Below are 24410 nucleotides of genomic sequence, written 5' to 3'. Positions count from 1 at the left end.
TGTGCCTGACCAGGATCCACTCGGCAAGCCCACTAGGGTGATGCTCTGCCCATCTGGGGTGTTGCTCCACTGCAACCAGAGCCATTCAAATGCCTGAGGTGGAGGCCATGGAGCCATCCTCAGTGCCCGGGCCAACTCTGCTCCAATGGAGCCTTGGCTGTGGGAGGGGAAGAGAGAGACAGAGAGAAAGGAGAGGGGGAAGGGTGGAGAAGCAGATGGGTGCTTCTCCTGTGTGTTCTGGCCAGGAATCAAACCCGGGACTTCCACATGCCAGGCCAATGCTCTATCCCTGAGCCAACTGGCCAGGGCCTATGGGACTCATTTATTTATTTATTTATTTATTTATTTATATTTTATTTATTCATTTTTAGAGAGGAGAGAGAGAGAGAGACAGAGAGAAAGAAGGGGGGAAGAGCTGGAAGCATCAACTCCCATATGTGCCTTGACCAGGTAAGCCCAGGGTTTCGAACCGGCGACCTCAGCATTTCCAGGTCGACGCTTTATCCACTGCGCCACCACAGGTCAGGCCTGGGACTCATTTTTATAAACCAAAATAACCTTTCATCTTAAGATATTTAACTTGATGACATCTGCAAAGTCTATTTTTCTAAGATAACAGATCCACAGGTTCTAGGAATTCAGACATTGAAATGTTTTGAGAACCAATACTAAGACTAACAACATCTTATAAAAGTATTCATATACTTAAAAGTTTTGATTAGCTTTTAGTGTTTCTTACTTATTTCTATAATTAATGGATATTTGAGGAAATTTTTCTTATTAGAAAAAGAATTTTAAAAATAAAAATAAAAAGGATAAACCAGACAATGCAAAAAGCAAAATAAAAGTTTAAATAAACTTTTCTATAATTATTGGTATCTTCATAAAACATAATATATAGGTGGGATTTTTGTCTACTTGGAATTTTTTATTATGAAAAATAACATGAAAACACATTTAAGTCAAAACTATATAAACAGAAATGAAAAAAAAAACAGAAATGAAAAATTTTAAAAAAGATTGAAATATTAACTCAAAGGCATCTCTGAAAGTAAAAACCAAAATTCTAAAATATCTGAAATGGAAAATACAATAAAATAGGAAGTAATTAAAGTGGTGTAACATCTGACTAAAGGGATTACCTAATTACCTAATTACCACCTTAAAAAAATTAGGAACAATTTTTCATAGTAAAAACCATGAGTTCCATAAACAAAGAACATATGTGAGCTCTATATTTGAAATGCACAGGCAGAAGTCAACAACATTGATGCATTTCAGAACTCACAGCATGACAATAATATTCTAAAAGAAGGATTGAATAGCTCATACAGAAATGACTATAATCAAAAGGGCTTTAGATTTCCCAAGCATTAATGTATATTTTAGAGAAAAGTCCATAACTACTTTTAAAATTTTAAGGGAGAAAATTTTCTTTGCCCTAGAATTTTATACCCAGATAAACAATAAAATCAGAGTGATAGTTGAATAAACATTTTGTATATTCAAGTGTATTTTATATATGCAAAGACTAAACTAGTGTGACCTCCTACATATCCTTTTCTAGGAAACTACTGTAGTATGTTTTCTGGTAAGTAAGAGAGTAAGCCTAGAAAGCAAAGTTTGAGAACTCAGAAAATTCTGAGACTTCACACCAAATCACATCAAAAGGCTTCCCTGAAATGAGATCCTGCAGCAGATCTGGACAAGAAAACACTTGGCAGAGGAAAACACAGGTTATGTAATGAAGCTGTCAAGAGGAGTTGAAAGAGAGCAAAGGGATAATCTGAATTTTTAAGAAGTTTCCATGTGATGCCAATGTTGGCGGGCTTAAAACCCCGCTTTGATAGCCACTGTCCAGGGGAGTAACCTCTGTGGCTGAGGGCTTTCTGCTGGCTGCAAGAGTATATCAACCCAGCTGCAGAAGGCAAACCATAAGTGACACCAACTCAACAGCTCACAATGGACGGAGTTGTTGGCTGAGGGCTTTCTGCTGGCTGCAAGAGTATATCAACCCAGCTGCAGAAGGCAAACCATAAGTGACACCAACTCAACAGCTCACAATGGACGGAGTTGTTGGATTCATACTCAAGCTTTCTTTCCATTAAGTATTGGGCTGGGGAATAAGTTCGTAGCGTTTTTATATTTTCTTTTATTTTACAACGATTTGTTTGCTGTTTGGCAAAGGGTAAGTATTCATTCAATAAAACTCTTTCTGCTCTACAAAACTATGTTAATTGTATTTTTGAGTTATTTAATTTTTTATTAGTTTTGAGGCTTAGAAATGGAGTACCCAGGAGGCAAAAATCAACATTTTCAACACCTGCTCTTCTTTGCTTTTCATTGAGTTCAAAAAGCTGCCGAAGCAGCCCAGGACATTTGCGACGTGTATGGAGAAGGTGTCATAGGCGAGTCTACAGCACGGAAATGGTTTGCAAAGTTCAAAAATGGCGACTTTGACGTCAATGACACGTGCCGCAGCGGAAGGCCTTCTGAATTCGATGAAGAACTGGGATATGCTCAAAAAGAATGCCACTGTCAACAAGGAGCTCTACATTGCCCAGCTACACCACGTGAATGAGGTTATTCGACTGAAAAGACCTGATCTACATGGTCAAACCATACTCCTTCACGACAACGCCAGGCCCCATGTTGCACAAGTCGTCAAAGCCGCACTCCAAGAGCTCGAATGGGAGGTCCTTCAGCATCCGCTGTATTCTCCGGACCTTGCACCGACCGATTACCATCTTTTCCGCTCCCTGTCAAACCATATGAAGGGCGTTACCTTCGATAACAAAGAGGTCCTTAAAAACTGGCTCAACAACTTCTTTGACACCAGACCAGGTGATTTTTGGCGGAACGGCATCAACAAATTGATCGAGAGGTGGGAAGAGGTTGTAAACAGCAACGGCGAATATATAATTGATTAACTTATTGATATAATTATTGTTTTTTGTTTAAATAAAAGTCTTTGTTAAAAACGCTACAAACTTATTCCCCAACCCAATAGTTGGCTCGATAAAGAATTCTTTATTTTCTTTGTGTAACTTCACTAGTTATTCATCAATGAGAGAGACAGAGGGAGGGAAGATAAGGACAGACAGGAAGGAGAGAGATGAGAAGCATCAATTCTTCATTGTGGCACCTTTGCTGTTCAGTGATTGCTTTCTCATATGTGTCTTGACTGGGGGGGGGTACAGCCAAGCCAGTGAGCCCTTGCTCAAGTCAGCGACCTAGGGCTCAAGCCAGCTACCCTGAGCTGCAAGCCAGCAACTGTTTGCACTCAAGCCAGTGACCATGGGGTCATATCTATGACCCCATGCTCAAGCCAGTGACCCTGCACTCAAGCTGGTGAGCCTGCACTCAAACCTTGGGATTTTAAACCTAGGTCCTCAGTGTCCCAGGTTGATGCTCTATCCATTGAGCAACCACCTGATCAGGCAGTTCAGTTCACCAATATTTTTTTAAATGCCCTTATTGATAGAGCTACTCACACTTGAATGGCTCTGATTCAGCTTCTAGGAGAACCTAAACCATACTAGTGAGGGCTCAAGAATATTAGTTTAATTAAATAAATATAAAAACAATTTTAAAAATTAAAGTTTATAGTATCTCATTAAATATTTTTGAGTAGGCATTTGTTTACTTTTCTTACTTAGTGCTATTCAGATGGTTTATCTACTGCCAAGAATCAACAGTGATACCATGTTAGAACTGCTTTTTAAAATAATTTTAAAAATCATGACAGTTATTCTGGTTTATTTCCTTCAATTTTTTTAAATTAAGTGAGAGCAGGGGAGGCAGAGAGACAGACTCCCACATGTGCCCCCACTGGGATCTGCCTGGCAAATGCCCTATAGGGTGATGCTTTGCCCATCTGGGGCTATTGCTTGGTTGCCAGCAACCAACTATTTTTAGTGCCTGAGGTCTGAAGGTTAAGGAGTCATCTTCAATGCAGTGGGCCAACTCTCTTGAGTCAATCAAGCCATGTCTGTGGGAAGAAAAGAGAGAGAGTGAGAGAGAGAAGGGGGAGGGGGAGGGTTGAAGGAGCAGCTAGTTGCTTCTTTTGTGTAACCTGACCAGGAATCAAACCCAGGACATCCACATGCTGGGCCAAGGCTCTATCTACCACTGAGCAAACCAACCAGGGCCTATTTTCTTGATATTTGAAGCTAATTACCAATTTGTTTTATTGAACTCAGTGTGGTCCTGTGAAAAGTAAAATATGATTGTTTTAGTATACATTTATCAACTAGGACGTTGTTGACAGGCTCACAACTGCCATAAAAACTTGAGAAAGAAATATAAATTATTTTTTAATGATACAAACTTATAATGGGATAACATTTCTACCAACTAATCTAGTAACAAGGAGCTCTGTCAAATAGAAAGCATTTTTAAAGGCTGAGGCATAAGTTTTTCTTGGTGCACAAAGTGAAAGTGAAAGGTTTTAGATCCTTAATGAAATGAAAAAGAAGTGCTTTTCAAAGCATGGGTGATACCGAAGGTGACAGGGATCCCATTGCCTAAGGGCACTTGCATGGGCCACCTTAGCCTTCCTCACACATACTGGGGAAAGGGTGGTTTTATCCTCAGGCAAAGCTACATGGATTTAGTGAAAACCCCTTTCTAACATCACATGGCATGCCACACACTGTCTTCTTGCCGAGCTTATAATGAATTTTCCTCACTGCTATTACCTGAGACCCAAAATGCACATTAAAGGAATCTGTCAATTAGCATTTGGATTAAAATGTGGCCTACATTACTGCTGACATAGTTTTATAGAGACAGTCCTGCAGAGTTCAAATGTCTACTCATATTTTTTTTAAAAGGTTCTTTTTTAAATATTTTATTTATTGATTTTTAGAGAGAGGAGAGAGAGAGAGAGAGAGAGAAGGGGGAGGAGCAGGAAGCATCAACTCTCATATGTGCCTTGACCAGGCAAGCCCAAGGTTTCGAACCGGGAACCTCAGTGTTCCAGGTCGGTGCTTTATCCCTCTGAGCCACCACAGGTCAGGCTGTCTACTCATATTTTTAACATTTTATTAGTAAGAAGGTATGATGTTCAATTAAGTAGAGGTAATCCCTTAGGACCCACAAAAACATATAAATTCTGTATGTTATAATAGTTATGCAATGTTTCTTAACAAATTGTCAGTTTCCTTATAGTTCTGTTCATATCACTCAGAGTTGAGAGGCTCAAAACACTTGGCTCAAATCCCCTGACTGTATCTCTGAGAAGCCAGCCCCCTTGGCTGGGTCTGCTCCTTTCCTCTGCCCATTACCCCACCATAAAAAAGTGTCTTTTTTTGATAAAATGAAGTTTGACTGACTGCATGACCTCACAGTCCACCTTCAACTCCCAGTTGCTTTCCTCTGTCTTGTCTTTATAAGTGTCTCACTTTCTGATGGGCCTTCATCAAAAACAGAGCCAAACAAGGAGGGAGAAAGATCAACTCATATCCAAGAAAGAAAGGTAGAATAAAAATAGCAAAAACAACAAAAAACATAACTGCCCATAAATATAACCACAAAAGAAAGGCCTGTATGACCTCACAGTAGTTTCACCACTTTCATTTAGGTGGGGCTGTAGGTCTGCAGATTCTCCTCTGCTCTGCAAGATTGGGAGAGGCTCAGCACTACTGTCATGTACAGGGCAGTGAGTGGGACAGGATTTCTGCTTCCTGCTTGGGGAAGAGCTGGGGACTTCATCTTGTTTCCACAACAGGGTAAAAAATTAATTAAAAATTAATGACTTTTCTTAGATCTATTAGAGAACTGCAGTAAAACTACCACCCAAAAAATATGGAAAGATGGATATCTAAAGATTCAGAGTTACAGCCTAAATCACCTTACTGAGTCACAAAGCCACCAGAGTCCTAAGTAGGTAGGAACAAATAATGGTAATTCTGATGAAAAGCTAGAAGCTGTGTGTGCAATATTTTGACAGTAAGAGTTTTTAGGGATCATACTCTGTGGAGGCTGAGTCACTAGTGATTTCATAGCATGAAGGATTTGAGAAACATCTCTTCACAACTCTGGCAGGGGAAGAGGCAGAACAATCACTATGAAATGTATAAACATCCAGAACCTTCTAAATAGCAAAGGCTTACTTGCCAGAAGAAGAAACTACATAAAAGCCTTATCAAAACTGGGGAAGGGCATTTCCCTGCCCTACTCTCTTCTAGACTTTTTTTCACCTAAAGGGATGAAGGCTAAGAAATGGTATTGAGGACACAGATTAGGAGAAAGGCTGCTAAAGAAGTTAATCATAAAATTACAGACATCTGCTTTTCCCACACCTTACAACCACGAGATTCAAAGAGCTGCAAGACATGAACTTTGTCTAAGGAGGCTATCATGGAGAAGCTGAAAGACAAGAGCTGAGATATGATACTTGAAGAATTTGAAGCCTGTGGCACCTTTAGCTATGGCAACCATTAACAAATTACAGAAGGGAGACAGCTTATATATATATATATATATATATATATATATATATGAATAACGATAAGGATACAGTATATTTTTTCTCAAAAATTATGCTAGGGAAACTACTAAATTTTTTAAAATACGATTCATATGTTAATAGAAGATATGCAATGCAGTATAAAATATTCAATTAAAACTAGAGAAAGTTAAAAAACTTTTTTTTGTTCAATCTCTCTATTCCCTTCACCCAGCAACCCCCCTCAACAACTGTCAACCTGCTCTCTATGTATGAGTCTGTCACTATTCTGCTTGTTCATTTTGTTCATTGATTCCACATATGAGTGAAATCAGATGGTACTTGTTTTTCTCTCACTGACTTAATTCACCTAATATAATGTTCTCCAGGTCCATCCATGCTGTCACAAAAAGTAAGATTTTTGCCCTGGCTGGTTTGCTCAGTGGTAGAGCATCAGCCTGGCATGCAGGAGTCCCGGGTTCGATTCCCAGCCAGAACACACAGGAGAAGCGCCCATCTGCTTCTCCACCCCTCCCCCCTCCTTCCTCTCTGTCTCTCTCTTCCCACAGCCGAGGCTCCATTGGAGCAAAGTTGGCCTGGGCGCTGAGGATGGCTCTATGGCCTCTGCCTCAGGCGCTAGAATGGCTTTGGTTGCAGCAGAGCGATGCCCCAGATGGGCAGAGCATCGCCCCCTGGTGGGCATGCCGGGTGGATCCCGGTTGGGGGCATGCGGGAGTCTGTCTTACTGCCTTCCCGTTTCCAATTTCAGAAGAATACAGGAAAAAAAAAGAAGTAAGATATTTTTGTGTGTGTGCCACATAGTATTCCACTGTGTAAATGTACCACAGCTTTATTATCTACTCATCTACTAATGGCACTTGCAATGAAATAGGGGTGCATATATTTTTTTGAATTAGTGTTTTGGGATTCTTGGAATCACTAATACTAAATTCAACAATAGCAGAATATACATACTGTTCGATCTGAAGCAGAATACTCACAAGATAGACCACATTCTGAGCCACACAATACATAGTTAGAAATTCAAAAGAACTAGAAATAATAACAAAATATATTCTCAGGTCACAGAAGAATTATACTACTAATCAATAACAGAAAGATTACTGGAAAATTAACAAATAGTTGAATATTAAATTACATATTTCAAATAAAAATTTGTCAAGAAAATATCAAGAAAAAAATTTAAATTTTCTGAATTAAATACAAATGTAAATACTTTTTAACATAGTAGGCACATATTAGAAAAATAAAATGATCTAAAATAAATAACTTAGGATTCCACTTTAATAATTTACAGAGGCCCTGGCCACTGGCTCAGTGGATAAAGCATTGGCCTGGCATATGGACGTCCCAGGTTTGATTCCCAGTCAGGGCACAGAGGAGAAGTGATTATCTGCTTCTCCCTTTCCTGGTTCCCCTTTCTACCCCTCTTTTTCTCCCACAGCTAGTGGCTCAATTGGTTCGAGTTTCAGCCTTAGTACTGAGGATAGCTCGGTTAATTTGAGCATCAACCCCAGACAAGGGTTGCTAGTCCTGGTGGGAGCACATCAGGAAGTCTGTCTCTTTATCTTCCCTCCTCTAACTTAAAAAAAAAGAAAGAAATTCTCAAAGTGGTGAAAAGCAAAGACCTACACCCAAGATTACCCTACACAGCAAAGCTATCATTTAGAATCAAAGGAGAGATAAAGAGCTTGCAAGATTTAAAAAAAAAAAAAAGCGAAGGTGTTCATCACCACCAGACCAGTATTACATAAAATGTTAAGCGGTCTTCTTTAAGAAAAAGAAGAAAAAATAAAGATAAAAATTATTAACAATAAAATAACAATAAATACATATTTATCAATAACTAAATCTAAAAAATAAGCAGTACAAGAATAGACTCACAGATACAGAGAACATTTTGACAGTTGACAGATGGGAGGGTGTTTCAGGGGATGGGTGTAAAAGGTGAAGGGATTAAGAAGTACAAATTTGTTGTTACAAAATAATAATGAGAATATAAAATACAGCATAGGAAAAATATTTAATAAAAATAAAAATGGGGCTGAAAGATAATGAAGAAAAAATAAATAGAATGTTTATTTATAATAATACAGGGAACCAAATTAAATTTGAATTTGAATAATGAGTCATTTTTAGTATAAATATGGTATACAGAATATTTGAGATATACTTTATCCTGAAAATTATGTTATCGTGTTTGTATTTAACTGTTTAAAAATGTGTTGCATATAATAGGTTCTCAGTGAATAGTCACTGACTAAACTTGAAGAAGTATCACAGCTCTCATTAATTCACTGACAAAACAAACACTCAAAACTGTGAGTGATTGATTATTCCAGAATGACATATTTTTATTTGTCCAGCATCTCATCTTTATAATTTTTTTTTTGTATTTTTCTGAAGTTGGAAATGGGGAGGCAGTCAGACAGACTCCCGCATGTGCCCGACCGGGATCCACCCAGCATGCCCACTATCTGGGGCGTTGCTCTGTTGCAACCAGAGCCATTCTAGCGCCTGAGGCAGAGGCCATGGAGCCATCCTCAGCGCCCGTGCCAACTTTGCTCCAATGGAGCCTTGGCTGCAGGAGGGGAAGAGAGAGACAGAGAGGAAGGAGAGAGGGAGGGGTGGAGAAGCAGATGGGCACTTCTCCTGTGTGCCCTGGCCAGAAATCGAACCTGGGACTCCTGCACACCAGGTCAACACTCTACCACTGAGCCAACCGGCCAGGGCCTCATCTTTATAATTTGATGCTACATCCATTTCCAGTTCATCTCTACTCTTCGGTGCCAATAGAAGTGAACTGGCTTGTCAAATTCTCATGTGGGAGAAGCTTAAAAACAACAACAGGAGAGGGGATAACAAAGGAAAAGTTTATTTAAAGAAACTTAAGAGCCCTGGGTGGTTGGCTCAGTGGTAGAGTGTCAGCCCAGCTTATGGAAGTCCCAAGTTTGATTTTGGTTAGAACACAATGAAGAAGCTCCCATCTGCTTCTCCCCACTCCCTCCCATCTCTCTTTCTCTCTCTTCCCCTCCTGCCGCCATGACTCAAATAGTTTGAGCAAACTTGGCCCCAGGTGCTGAGGATGGCTCCATGGCCTCTGCCTCAGATGCCGAGCAATGAAGCATTGGCCCAGACAGGTAGAGCATCCCCTGGTAGGGGGCTTGCCAGGTGAATCCTGGTCAGGGCACTTGCAGGAGTTTGATTGTCTCCCTGCCTCTCACATAATAATAATAATAATAATAATAATAATAATAATAATAATAGAGAAATTTAAGAGAAGCAAGAATTTCAGATGAAAGGATCATTTGAGATTACAGTTTGAAAAGTAAAGTGCTTCACATTACACTGAGTGGACAAGTAGAAAAGGTCTTTAGCAGAATGTGACTTTATTAAGTCAAGAATGTTCTGGTGTCAGGGAAGATGCTGGATTGAGCATAAAGAGATAGAAGGCATGTGAATAATGTTTCCATAACAGCATTATAAATTTTTATTTTTATTTATTTATATTTTTGTGACAGAGACTGAGAGAGAGAGAAAGGAACAGATAGGGAGAGACAGATAAGAAGGCATAGTTGAGAAGCACCAGTTTTTCTTCGTTGTTGCACCTTAGTTGTTCACTGATTGCTTTCTTAGATGTGCCTTGACTGGGGGGTTACAGGAGACCAAGTGACCCCTTGCTCAAGCCAGTGACTTAAGCTCAAGTCAGCGACCTTGGGCTTCAAGCTGGTGACCTTTGGGCTCAAGCTAGCGACCATGGGGTTATGTCTATAATTCCACACTTAAGCCAGCAACCCCACACTCAAGCTGGTGAGTCTGTGCTCAAACCAGATGAGCCCGTGCTCAAGCCGGAGACCCCGAGGTTTTGAACCTGGGTCCTCTGCGTTCCAGTCCAAAGTTCTATCCACTGCACCACTGCCTGGTCAGGGTGGATTTTTATTTTAAAGGAAGAGCATTTAAAAGTTAATGAGTTTCCATCTGCGTTTTTCTTAGTTTGGAAATCTCAAGTCCCTGACAGATTTTATCATGACCTTCATATATTTTTAAGTTAGCAAGCCTTCATTAAAAAGAAAAATATATTCTAAATATTTACAAAATATATTTCAAGTGGTGCTAGAACATTTCCTTTGTCATAAGGATATTTTACCAATCTGCAGAGAAATACTAAAATGTCTTGGAGAGTTTTTTTCATTTTGCTGAGGTTCTTACCATTTGCATTTTGAATTTTGTTTATTAAGGTTGAGTGACTTTGTGTCCTACTCAGATTGCCAACATCTGCCTCATTTCTTTTATGCTTTCTCTTTTTCTAATATTTGGGATGAAGTGACTTGTAATAGATGATGTTGTGTTTAACTTTGCCTTTTATTCGAAGATGAACTATTTTTAATGAATCTAATCTAAATATTTTCCTCTTACTTCAAACACTTACTGGATAATAGACATTTTGTAGAATGTAGTTATTACAGAAAAGCAGTGCTATTCTTTATGTAGTACAATTTACCTATTGCAGAGTGCAACAGACAGTTCTACAATGCACAATAGTCATAATGGGTGAGATAGACCCTCTCAGCTAGCTCTATTTTTGCATATGATTCATTTTAATTTCACAAGCACAAAGGGGATTATGTTTCTATTGGAATGTCTTGAGTAAGCCTTATAGTGGGGGAGCTGTTATGTCATTTATTCTATAAAAATATGCATTAATGCATTGTGAACTGAGTCTACAATATAAATATAAGATACTGAAAGTTCTCTTGATGAGAAGCTGGTCATATAAAGTTTTCTCCCAGTTTAATCAAGACAATTTTTCCTGTGAAAATCATTTATTTTATAATTTCTAATAGTTAAGTATCAAATTGGAATCTGATTTATAATTATTATCCCCAACTTCCTTCTTTAGATATCTCTTAACCATTTGTGACAATCTGGACAAGGCAGTTTGTAATCTGTTTTATTTGTTAAATTAGGTTATCAATATATATAGTTTCTGTGTAAAATTTCTCAAGAATTTTCTCAATTTTATTAAAATTTATGTTATTTTCTTTTTTTTAAATTTAGTTATTTAGATGACTAATAAAATAAATTATTAAATCACAACAATAACATTGATGATTATAACATAGAATTAACTTAGTATAAGGTTTAAATTATTAGCACAGGTAGCTAGATATTAATAAAGGAAGGGAAAAAAAGAATCAGAGATTAGTAAGCATAATTAACTAGAGAGTTGAATCAAGCCCTGAACCTGCTTTACTAAGAAGATGAAGCATCCATTGGTTCCTCAGGGGACCTGTACATCCTCTGCTCTAAGGACTGAATCTGGAAGTGTGCAGGAGGAGGGAAGGAAGGATTGTTACAGGTCACTGAACAGAATTACTGGGGGAGGAATAAAAACAGCAGGAGAGATTCCTCCGCTGGGTGTGTGCCAGTAGAAGTAAAGATGGGAAAAGGGGGAGGTGATTCTTCTTTGAAGCAAGCCAGTAAGAACTAAAATGGTGACCATAAGGGCCAGATCCTAACCTGGGGAAAGGATCAGATTAGATAAGGGACACAGAAACACCCCCCCCCCAAAATCTAGGAAACATATTGGCTACGTGAAGGAAACAACACAAGCCTGAAAAAATTGGGAAATTAGTTAGTTTGAAAGGGTGCCTGGTCCTTCCCAAACATGAAGGACCCAACATAGTATAATCAGAGCTATCTCTCTCTCTCTCTCTCTCTCTCTCTCTCTCTCTCTCTCTGTCTCTATCTCTCTATCTCCCTTTCCCTCTCACTTGGTAGCACACTCTCATCCCTTTCATTTGCATGTTCTCTCTTCTTAACAGCCATGTGGCTCTAGCAGGCACCTGGGGTCTGACAGCTTCATGATGCCAAGCATTGTTTGAGATCTGGTCATGGATGGGACAGTGCAGCAGCTTCTTTCAAGGACACTTGTACCCTGTGTGCCCTACAACAAATCTTGCTACATTACCTCGACTTCTGCCATGTGTGAATCTGGGAAATGCTCTTCCTATGACTCCATGAAAGGACCCCTTCACTAATGGCAACCAACCACTGGACAGATCAGATTTGGCTTTGAGTTCTAAATAAATCATGTCTTAACTGTGTAATTCTATAGTACTGACCATCTTGTATTTGAGCAATTTTATTACTTGCCTTTTAAAGGGCTAAAATCTACAACTAGTAGTGATTGATGGAGTTAGAAAGAGTTGACATAAAAAAGAGAAGATGCAAGAGACTAAAAGGATGAAAAAATACATACTACACAAATTTTATCAAAAGATAGCTGTCACAGCAATACTTATATTATAAAATTAAAATTTAAAGCTAACAAATTACACTGCCAATGTAGAAATTAGACAAACACACACAAAATGAATTGACAAATTTATAACCAACATGAGATTTTAACACAGTTCTATCAATAACTTGTAAATCAAGCAGACAAATAACAAGATAGCACAAACACTTGGAAAGTAAAACTGAAGTGTAGCAATAAACAACTTAGGAAAATATGCAATAAGAGAATATGTATTTCATGTAATTCACATGGAACATTTACAGAAGTTTTGTAAAGTGTTTTTTCTAATGTTTAAGTATTTAATCACAAAGAGAATCTAAATATACTTTGAATATTTTTTTCTTCTACTAAAATAAAAACTTAGTCAATGACAATTCAAATGCATGTTATCCTACTTTGGTCATAGAACTTTACACAATTGATTGGCTATTTTCCTGTTCAGAATTAGGAATTATTGAAGCTTGTGTAAAAAGGACTTTGTTCTTCATAATTCATTTCCTGTTACTTGCTTATGCGATGAAGCATTATAATTTGCTTTCTAGTAACTTCACAGGACTTGAAACTTTGTTGCTTGTACAAAGAAAAGAATCAAGATGACTCACGAGGGTATATATATATATACAGACACATATGTGTGTGTATACATACATTTCCCAGGTAATGAGAAAGTAAATCAACTTACATTTCTTGCAAAATGATAAGTAGAGAGTTTTTACTGATAAGTTCTATAATTCTGACAGTGTAGTATTTATTTATAGAGTTGTCTCCCAAGAAATAATGGTTATATAGAGTAATAATACAGAGATTAGGTTTCAGGTAAAAACAATCTTTACTGAATTACTTACATAAAAATTAATATAAAATATCTAGCTATACTTTGAAATGGCCAAGTCTTAATAATTTGAAATTCACTAATATTTATTTTGTGTGTTAAAGAGACAGAGAGAGGGACAGATAGGGACAGACAGGCAAGAAGAGAAAGAGATGAGAAGCATCAATTCTTCATTGCAGCTCTTTAGCTGTTCATTGATTGCCTTCTCATATGTGCCTTGACCAGGGGTGGGGGGGGCTACAGCAGAGCGAGTTATCCCTTTCTCAAGCCAGCAACCTTGGGCTTAACCATCAACCTTGGGCTTCAAACCAGAGACCTTTGGGCTCAAGCCAGAAAACATGGTGTCATGTCTATAATCCCATGTTTAAGCCAGCGATCCCACACTCAAGCTGGTGCACCAGCACTCAGGCCAGATGAGCTGCACTCAAGCCAGTGACCTTGGAGTTTTGAACCTGATGCCTCTGCGTCCTAAGCGATGCTCTATCCACTGTGCCATCATCTGGTCAGGAGAAATTCACTAATCTTTTTGACAGACCTTTGAATAGCACTTCAAATGCACCATGTAGACTTATTTAAAAACTAATGAATCATTCTCACCTTAAAAATATTCACACTGGCTTTGACTGAAAAACTACTGAGGCAAGATAAGCTGCTTAAAAAAGCCATAGCTATTTAAAAGTGTGCCCACACAAAGTTAATTGATGGGTGCAGGTCATCTGCATTATTCATTTTCCTCTTTGTATTCTTGAAAATCAAGAAGCTGCAAGGTGCTAAAGGCGTGAATATCACATATTGCCTTTAATCCTTCTTTGAGCCACTCAGCTTGTATTGTTTTAAATAACCAATAAGGCCCTGGCTGGTTGGCTCAGTGGTAGAGCGTCGGCCTGGCGTGCGGAAGTCCCGGGTTCGATTCCCGACCAGGGCACACAGGAGAAGCACCCATCTGCTTCTCCACTCCTCCCCCTCTCCTTCCTCTCTGTCTCTCTCTTCCCCTCCCACAGCTGAGGCTCCATTGGAGCAAAGATGGCCCCGGGCACTGGGGATGGCTCCTTGGCCTCTGCCCCAGGCGCTAGAGTGGCTCTGGTCACGGCAGAGCGAGCCTGAGGGGCAGAGCATCGCTCCCTGGTGGGCAGAGCATCGCCCCCTGGTGGGCGTGCCAAGTGGATCCCGGTTGGGCGCATGCGGGAGTCTGTTTGACTGTCTCTCCCCGTTTCTAGCTTTGGAAAAATACAAAAGAAAAAATAATAACCAATAACTCACAAAACTGAAAATTGTGTATCTCCTACCAATGAAGTTACTGGGAAATACAGGAAATCTGCCCTATATGCATAAGTAGGGACTGTTAAGTAAAGAATTTAGGTCCTGGCCAGGTGATGCAATGGATAGCGCATTGTCCCAGACCACCAAGGTCACAAACTCCAACCCCTGTCTGAGCACATACAAGAAGCAACCAATGAGGAAACAAGTTGATGCTTTTTCTTTCCCTCTCTCAAACTTCGTTTTGCTCTCTTTCTCTAAAATCAGTGGGAAAATTATAAAAAAAATAAAGAATCAATATGATTAGGAGTGAAAAACGAGTCAGAACTAGAGATTTGGCAGGAATTAAACAGATAAGTATTATGAATAACTTTATGCCAATACATTTAAACACAGATAAAATAAAAATAATGTTATAAAAATATATAACACATAGATAATACAATATCAAATCCCAGAGGGGGGAGGGTGTTAGGGGAAGGGGAGCCAAGAGGGTATAATGGGGGACACATAGGTGGAGGTGAGGGTATTATATTGAGTGAAACTCTTGAATCCATGTTAACAAAGTAAATTAAAATATTAAAAAATGTGTTAATATAAATTTAAAAATAAGATTCAATAAGAAACAGAAACCATGTGTAGTCTGAACTCATTAACACGCTTGTATCAGTAGAAAAATATTTCCCTAAAAGAAAACCCCAGGCTCAGGTGGATTTTTAGAATATTGCACCAATCATTCAAAGAAGACATTGCTTTTTTTTTTGATATTAAAAGAAAAGTCATATTCACAAAATCTTGTTTTGAGTCAAATATTGATACAATCCTGATCACAAAACCAGATAAAAAGAGTAAAATACAGATTAAGTAAATTTATACAATATTATTCATAAAATTAAATATTACCTAAGAAAATCTATAAAGTATAAATTAAAATTTTTAAAAATCTTAATAAAAAAAGAAATATTATTAATAATCATTAATAAAATTAGAAAAAATAATCATCTCAAAGATGCAAAAAATAATTCAGTGCAATCTGTACACATGATAAAAAAAAACCCTCAGTAAAATAGAAAGGAAACTTCTTTAATCTAAAAAAAATGGGGGGGGTCTAGCAAATTTATAGTTAAAATCATAGGAGAGAAACATTTAAAACATTCTCATAAAATTCAGTTGAAACTAATGGCAATTCCCTCATAAAAATAAATGGCACAACTAGTATAGGCAACTTAAAATATATATAATGGAAATAGGGAAGTATTCTTGTTTTGAACTCTAGAATAACAATTCTTAGAGCCAAATCACAACCTTGAGAGCTGCAAGGGAACAGTCAATGTGCAAAGGATGAAAGACAAATTTCAATAGGTCCTGAATTCTGAAGACCACAAAATTTTCCAAGAAGCTATTATTCCAAAGTAGAATATCTCACTGGGACAAAAAGACTCAGCTGGCAGATCTGAGAACCACAGTCAAAACTAGAAGTTGCTTTGCAGTTGGTAATTTGCCGATGATATTTTTCTACTGATGCAAGTTTACATGATCTATTTACAATATATAAATTGTCATATTAATAAATATATTGCTATTATCTTATAGGACAGAAAACACATAAATGTTATACATATCACATCTATTAGGTATCTGAAATGAAAGATAATGTGAAAAAAATTATGTTTATTTACAGGTATAACAATTCACACATTGATAATGAAGAAGCAGCAATATGATTATTTTTATGGTGACCTAGTGTAATTAGGTCACAAGTGCTTTATGGCAAGCATTGTGTATACACTAACGGATAAACTATAAAATTTTATAATGTACATTATAATAACATTTATAAGATAGTATTGGAAACATATTTATATATATAAAAAAACTTGCCTGTATTGATGTGGACAAGTCCTGCTGGGGGTGAGGATGATGGAAATGCAAAGACCCAATTCAGGGGACCAGGTTCAGTGATGCAGATCCACTTTATTCAGGAAGTAAGCTAGCTTATATACACAGGTTCAGCCTATAGGATGCTATAGCATGTTCCTCAAAGCCAATGGCTGAAAAGATCAGGGACCTGCATAGTTGGCGCTAAGTCACTTCCTTATAGCGGGCAAGCTCCCTTCCTGGGTGTGCCCAGGAGAGTTCTGGGAGCTGGAGTATTCTCACAGCATTGCATCAGCCACAGCTGCTAGGAATGCACTCTGTGCTACACCCACATCTCCCCCTTCTCTTTTAATTAAGGCCAATTGGACTTGATGAATGACAGCTTGCTGTTGTTGTAGCTTCTGAATGCTACTCATTATGCAACAAAACCCTAGTAGAACTAAAACAACTATAATACCTATTATACTATATGCTAATAGATTAGCTGGATAAAACAATGAGGCAAGCTTCTGTAATGTTTAACTAGTTAAGAAATAGAATGGGGGTCTTAAACAGGGGATTCTTCCTAGGGGTCAGGAGGTCATTTCCCTCCCATTGTGTTACAGAGACCTTGCTAGGTGCCATTAAACACAGTTCCATTTTGATTGTAAAAAATGGATGTAGGTTCATGCACACCCCCTTCCCACAAAGGGCCCAGCATCCAAACACAGAATGGATAGCTTGCCATGGGCTGAAGTCCATCCAACAAAGGAGCCAGTGCTCACTTGAGTCGTAGTCCAGGAAATCAGTCCATGCACATGTGGCATCAGCCACCCCCATCATTCCTGCCATCCTGGCTGGTCTTACACTGTCCCAAGGAGGAACACGTGGCAATGGCAGTCAGCATTTCTATCTCTGCTCTGGAAAGCATGAAGGCATCCATCCTTATGTCCCAAAATATCAGCGAACCCACCAGCGGCTTAGCAGGCACTCCCTGCCATTCCAGCAGCCACTCAGTGATGCAAGCCTGGCTTCCATTCATCCTCCAGCCGCAGCTTCCTCCAAAGATGAACTGAAAACACCAGCTCACGCTGCCGGGCTTGAGCCCCGGGCTGCCGCCGCCTGTGTCTGGGAGTCAGCGTTTACTATAGCACACATAAGCAAGAACAGAGCACCAAGGCCTGGGGTCCCATCAGGAGCAATTCTCTGGGCCTGCCCCGCCAAAGCCTCCACATCGCCCCAGGTGATAGGGTGTGCACACCGGCCGCGAGGTCTTCTTCTGGGGCACTGAGGACCTCTTCCTTTAAGGGGTAGTCAGTGTGGAGGAGGCCAGGGCTGTGGCTTTGGACCGGTAAAGACTGAACCATTTAAGTGGGTGCCCAAGAAGCCCTGTCAAGCAGGTTGGACGGTTCCTGGGATCCAAATTGCTGAAAAACACAAGCATAACCTCTCCCTTGCATTAGAAGAGGGTGTGATCCCCACCATTGTGCCATGGCTGGGTCCTTCCAACATCATATCAGAGAGAGGGGCAGGGGAGAGAGAGAGAGAGAGAGAGAGAGAGAGAGACATACAGAAAAATAGACAAGACAGACAGAAAGAAAAAAGATGCATGGGGTGAATAGGCTGACCCATGGGTCTGCAGCGGGAACACATGTTGGAGTTAAAGCTGGGGTAGAAATTGAAGTCTAAGAGGCAGGGGTGGGGCATTGAGCCCTGGCAGGGAATGCAGAAGTAGCAACTTCCGCTTTTTCCGGTGGCATAGCTGATGGCGCAGTTAGCAATTCGGTTGGTTTTATTTCTGTGTGCTCAGCCTTGATTTTGTCAAACTAGGAGTCTAAACTACTTTCCTCCTCAATGGAGGGAGGCAAATAGGGAGGTAGGGACTCCTCTGAAAGAGGCGTAGCCTGCAGGACCCCAGGGACTGGCAGAGGGTTCCCAGCAGGAGCACCGGTCAAACAGGCGTGTATTGCCAATAAGGCAGGAGTGAGGCCGAGAGGGAAGGTTTACCCCCCATGTACCTTGCCCGAACGAAATCATTAGAGAGCTTGAGCCCAAGTATTTGGGTCCCAGAGGGGCACATCCTCAATCCAGAGATTGAGACTAGAGAGAATCTTCCAGTAAGTGCAGAGATCCTTTTCACAAACTTCAACTCGCCTACTCTGCAATAGGGCATGCAGGGCTCGAGTCTGCAGGGCTCAAGAGTGGGGGAGAAGGTTTCCCATTACAGAGGGTCAGTCACCTGTCCCTTGGATGCCAATTAGGTCCTTGTCCCATGTTGGGCACCAGTTGTGGATAAGTCCTGCTGGGGGTGAGGACAACGGAGATGCAAAGACCCGACTCTGGGGACTAGGTTCAGTGATGCAGTTCCACTTTATTCAGGAAGTAAGCTAGCTTATATACATGGGTTCAACCTATAGGGTGTTACAGCATGTTCCTCAAAGCCAATGGCTGAAAAGATCAGGGAGCTGCGTGGTTGGCGCTGAGTCACTTCCTTATAGTGGGCAAGCTCCCTTCCTGGGTGTGCCCAGGAGGATTCTGGGAGCTGGAGTATTCTCACAGCATTGCATCAGCCACAGCTGCTAGGAATGCGCTTTACCCACATGTTGATAGGCTGATGTGAAGTTTCCTTAATTATGAGAGAGGCTTATGGTACAGAGATTTGAAAGCAAAGTTAAAAAACTAAGAAAACTTAAATATTATTTATTTTATATAAAATATTACTTACCTTATACCTATGTAAGGATGGGTTATCCACTTCCATACAAGTCTTGCACACCATGTTTTACATGATGAATACTTAGTAATGATGATGATGACAAACAAATGTCTTATACATTTTTTGCTGTACAGTTATTAGAGCTGCACAGGAAGACACTCACATGCATATACAACAGATAACTTTATTAACGGTACAGCATAATGATTATTTACTATTCCTTAAGTGGAGGTGGATTATCATAAAGCTCTTTATCTCATCCTCTTCATGTTGAGTAGGATGATGAGGAGGAGGAAGAGGGGTTAACCTTCCTTTCTCAGGGGTTGTAAACAGGACAGAGATGAAGGATGTGAAGGGTGAGGCAAACACACTCAGTTGAACTTTACAAAACTAGGTCATAATTTCTGTCTGACCCCTTTGTTTTTACTTTCTCTAAAAATGTTTCTAATGGTACTAATGCTTCCTATACTATTTGCTATAGTTTCTTTCAGTGCCCATATCATAGAAAGGTCCAGATCATAAAAGAAGCTAAAAGCAGTCTTGAATAATTGGAACCCTCTGCCAGATTGTTTTATGTTAATTTGTTCTCCCACACTGCTTCTTCTATGTTTCCTTGTTTCTCCTCTAGCTCTGGTTCTGAAGCATTCATCTCCATTATGTCAATTTCAGTTAAATAGTTTCTCTGGTGCAGTGCCAATTGCCTTTTGAATTTTACCAACATCCATATCTTGAAACACTTCACCTTCCACCTTTTTTGTCACATCCACAATCCTTTATGAGCTCCTCGATTGGCTTTATTGTAAGTCCTGAGAAATTATGCACAACATCTAGAGACAGTTTTCTACGATGGAAATTTATTGTTTTGGGCTTGACAGCTTTGATGGCATTTTCTGTAGCAATGATGGCATTTGCAATGGTGTAATCCAGGGGTAGTCACCTAGTCCCTACCGCCCACTAGTGGGCGTTCCAGCTTTTGTGGTGGGCAGTAGCAGAGCAACCAAAGTATAAATAAAAAGATAGATTTAACTATAGTAAGTTGTTTTATAAAAATTTATTCTGCCAAACAGCGAAATCCGACATAAAGTACTTGGTAAGTAATTATTATTATATGCTTTAACTTGCTGTAACTCTGCTTTATAAATATTATAAAGTAAAGTTACTTCCCTACTTTATAAATCACCATTACTGTGGAACTGGTGGGCCGTTACAAAATTTTACTACTAACAGAGATACAAAAGTGGGCGGTAGGTATAAAAAGGTTGACTGCCCCTGGAATCCTTCCAGACTTTCATGATATTCTATTGGGCTTCTCTTCTGTAGTGTGGACAGTCCTTTCCTGATCTAGAGACTGAGTTAGAAACACTGTGTTGGGGGCATGTTTACCAGTTTGATGCTCTCAGTGTTAAACTCTTGGGAATCTGAGTAACCAGGGCCATTGTCTAATATCAAAAGTCCCTTACCGGCAAGGTATTTCCTGACTTCAAAAGCAAATTACCAACAGAATCAATCCAGGAAAAAAAACCTCTCATTGTCCAGGAGATATTCTGTTGTACAGCCCAATGACTGGAAGCTGGTGTTTCTCTTTATCCTTTAAGGCTCAGGGATCAGCAGTTGTATATATCTGGACATTCCTGATCATAATCTCAACTGCATTTGCATAAAATAGTAGAGTTAGCATATCCTTGCCAGCCTTAAATTCTGGTACTCACTAATAAATGTCTTTTGTGGCATTATTTTTTCTCCCAGAATAAGGCACTTTTATATGAATTGAAAACTTGTTCAGATACACACTTCTGATGGTGTTTTGAAAATCATCTGCCACCTCTTGGTTGGCAGGAGTTGCTTCTCCTATTACCTTGCCATTTTTAAAGCCCCAAACCACTTTCTAAAATTGTCAAACTATCCCTTGCTGGCATTAAATTCTCAGGCTTTAGATCTTTCACCTTCCTTTTTGCTTTAAATTGACATAAAATGATTTTGTTTTTTTACAAATCATATTAAAATCTTCAGGTGTGCCTTTCATATACTAATCCTGCACCCATATAAAAGCTCCATTTCAATACAAGATAAAAAGGTATTTCATAAAAAGAACAAAGTTTTCAAGTGTGCTGGCATATCTGCAGCATTGACTTCACAAATTCTCTTTTGTGTAAATTTACAGTGGTCCTTGCACTAGATTCATGATTTTGAAATGGCGGGCAATCACCGCTGCAGACCTCAGTTTACCATACATACCAAACAATGCAACTTTTTTTTCATAATGTCATGACTTTTCTTTGCTTATTAGAAACACTTTTAGCATCAGTAGTAGCACATTGTATGGGTCCTATGGTGTTATTCAAGATTTAGGTTCTTGCTCTAAACATGATAAAAAATTCACAAGCATCATGAAAGATCACTTTTTACTGTGATATATAATTTATTGGAGAGACAACTGTTCATACAGAAATGATTAGTATAATACAGCTTTTTAAGCAGACACTTGCAACACTTGAGCTTAACATCAATAACAAGAGGAGGTGATTACAAAATTATTAAAGTACACAGTGTGTATTATAGTTCATTTTATGCCATTGTAATTTAATACTACATCTTTGTTCCATTGTATTTCTCTTGACTGAGAATGGTGCCATGTAAGCTATGTAACTGTTTACATGAATAAGTTTTGATACATTTTACTTTTTATAATAGGTTTGTGTATATACTTTATGGTACTAAATGATAACATAAAGTGGTATCTACTTAAATTTTATGCAGTCATTACATACTTAACTTTTTCTTATTTTTTCCTGTATTTTTATGTCATACAGTTCATCTGATTTTTTTTTTAATTGTTGCAAATTTTTAAATATATTGTCAATATACTAAGTGGGGAAAAAAGCACATGTAAATAGACCCATGTAGTTAAACCTGTGTTATTCAAGACTCAACTATGAAATTAATTTTTGTATTTTTATCTTATTTCTTAATTACAGTATTTTTTATAAATCCCATAAACTACTCTGTGAACAAAATTATGCTATCTGCAAATTATGTAGTTTTAATTCTTTCTTATCAGTCTAAATGCTTTCTATTTCTTCTTTTTATTGTTTTGCCTAATTTGCCTGATTAAACTCTCTAATAACATGTTTAAAAATAATAGTAAGAGCAAATATTCTCAGACATCTTACAAAGATGTTCCTGATTCAGGGGTAAAGCTTGGAACTTTTTATCCTTAAATATAATATTAGTTGTGGGTGGGTTTTAAACATTTTAGTTGAGGTATTTCATCAAGTGAAGAAAGTTCCTTTTTATTCTTTGTTTAGTATATTTTTTCTTATGAAGGTATTCGAATATTTCTTGCTATTACCTGTTAATCTACAAGTATTACAAAATTAAAACACTAAAATAAAATATGAAATACAGGTGGCAAGCCAAATTGGCTTTTGAACTATTGTTTGCTGATGCCTGTTTTACAAGTCTATTATTTTGTATTTTTCTGAAGCTGGAAGCGGGGAGGCAGTCAGACAGACTCTCGCATGCGCCCGACCGGGATCCACCCAGCACGCCCATAAGGGGGCGATGCTCTGCTCATCGGGGCATCGCTCTGTCGTGACCAGAGCCACTCTAGTGCCTGGGGCAGAAGCCAAGGAAGGAGCCATCCCCAGAGCCCCGGCCATCTTTTGCTCCAATGGAGTCTCCCCTGCGGGAAGGGAAGAGAGAGACAGAGAGGAAGGAGAGGGGGAGTGGTGGAGAAGCAGATGGGCTCTTCTCCTGTGTGCCATGGCCGGGAATCGAACCCGGGACTTCTGCACGCCAGGCCAATGCTCTACCATTGAGCCAACTGGCCAGGGCCAAGTCTATTATTTTTTAAAGATTTTATTTATTCATTTTAGAGAGGAGAGAGAGATAGAAAGAGAGAGAGACAGAGAGGATAAGGGGGGAAGCAGGAAGCATCAACTCCCTTGATCAGGCAAGCCCAGGGTTTAAAACCAGCAACCTTAGCGTTCCAGGTCATATAAGTCTATTGTTTTAAATTACACTTTTATGTATTTTTGAATCACCTCAAAATTTTTTCATAAATTTTAACGACTTGTGTGAAGTAAAATAGTCAAGAATGTTTTTTTTAAAAATACAGTACTATATATGAAAAAAACTTCCTTAAAGGAGATATACAAATAACTATGTGAAAAATCTTATAAAAATATGCTACAAATCATTAGAGATGATAAAAATGCAAATTAAAGTCACCATCTTGAGTCACTGCAACAAAATTCACAGAACAGAAAATTAAAAATCTTAATGTGAATATGAAGTGAATGCTTTGTATGAACATAAAATGGTACAATGACATTGTAAAAAATAGTGACAGTTTCAAACAACATTAAACACATTGTTCTCAATGTCCTACCAGTTCTACTCTAATACCTACTAAAGAGACATTAATTAATGTGTCCAGGAAAAAAATTGTATGAGAACATTCTTGATAACCAAAACTGGACACGAAATCAATGTCGTTCAAAAAGAGAATGGATAAGAAAATTTCAATGTATTCATACAACAAAGTATTCTGCAGAATAAAAAATAACTTATTTTTGTATGTGTATGACATATACATAATATATGTATGACAAAATTCTATATAGCTGGATGACAACATACATGTATATATTACAAAATGGGGGGATCTTAAAAACACATTGACTGGAAAGAGGCAGACATAAAAAGTACAGAATATATGCTTCTACTTAAAAAAATTCCACAAAAAGTAAAACTGTAGTGGTTACCTTTTAGGAATTAATATTGACCAAAAGAGGATAAAGGAGAATTTTCTGGTATTATAGAAATGTGCTATATTCTTATCTAGCTGATAATTTAAATGATATGTACTCATGCACAATATTATCATGCTTTAGACATAATATACTTTGTGTACTTCACTGAATGTAACCAGAAAAGTGAATAAATGAGGCAGGAGTAGAGCAATATTACTCTG

Source organism: Saccopteryx bilineata, chromosome 3 (assembly GCF_036850765.1).
Source record: "Saccopteryx bilineata isolate mSacBil1 chromosome 3, mSacBil1_pri_phased_curated, whole genome shotgun sequence".
NCBI lineage: Eukaryota > Metazoa > Chordata > Mammalia > Chiroptera > Emballonuridae > Saccopteryx > Saccopteryx bilineata.
The sequence above is the reverse complement of the archived record's forward strand: the minus strand, read 5'-3'. Positions refer to the sequence as shown.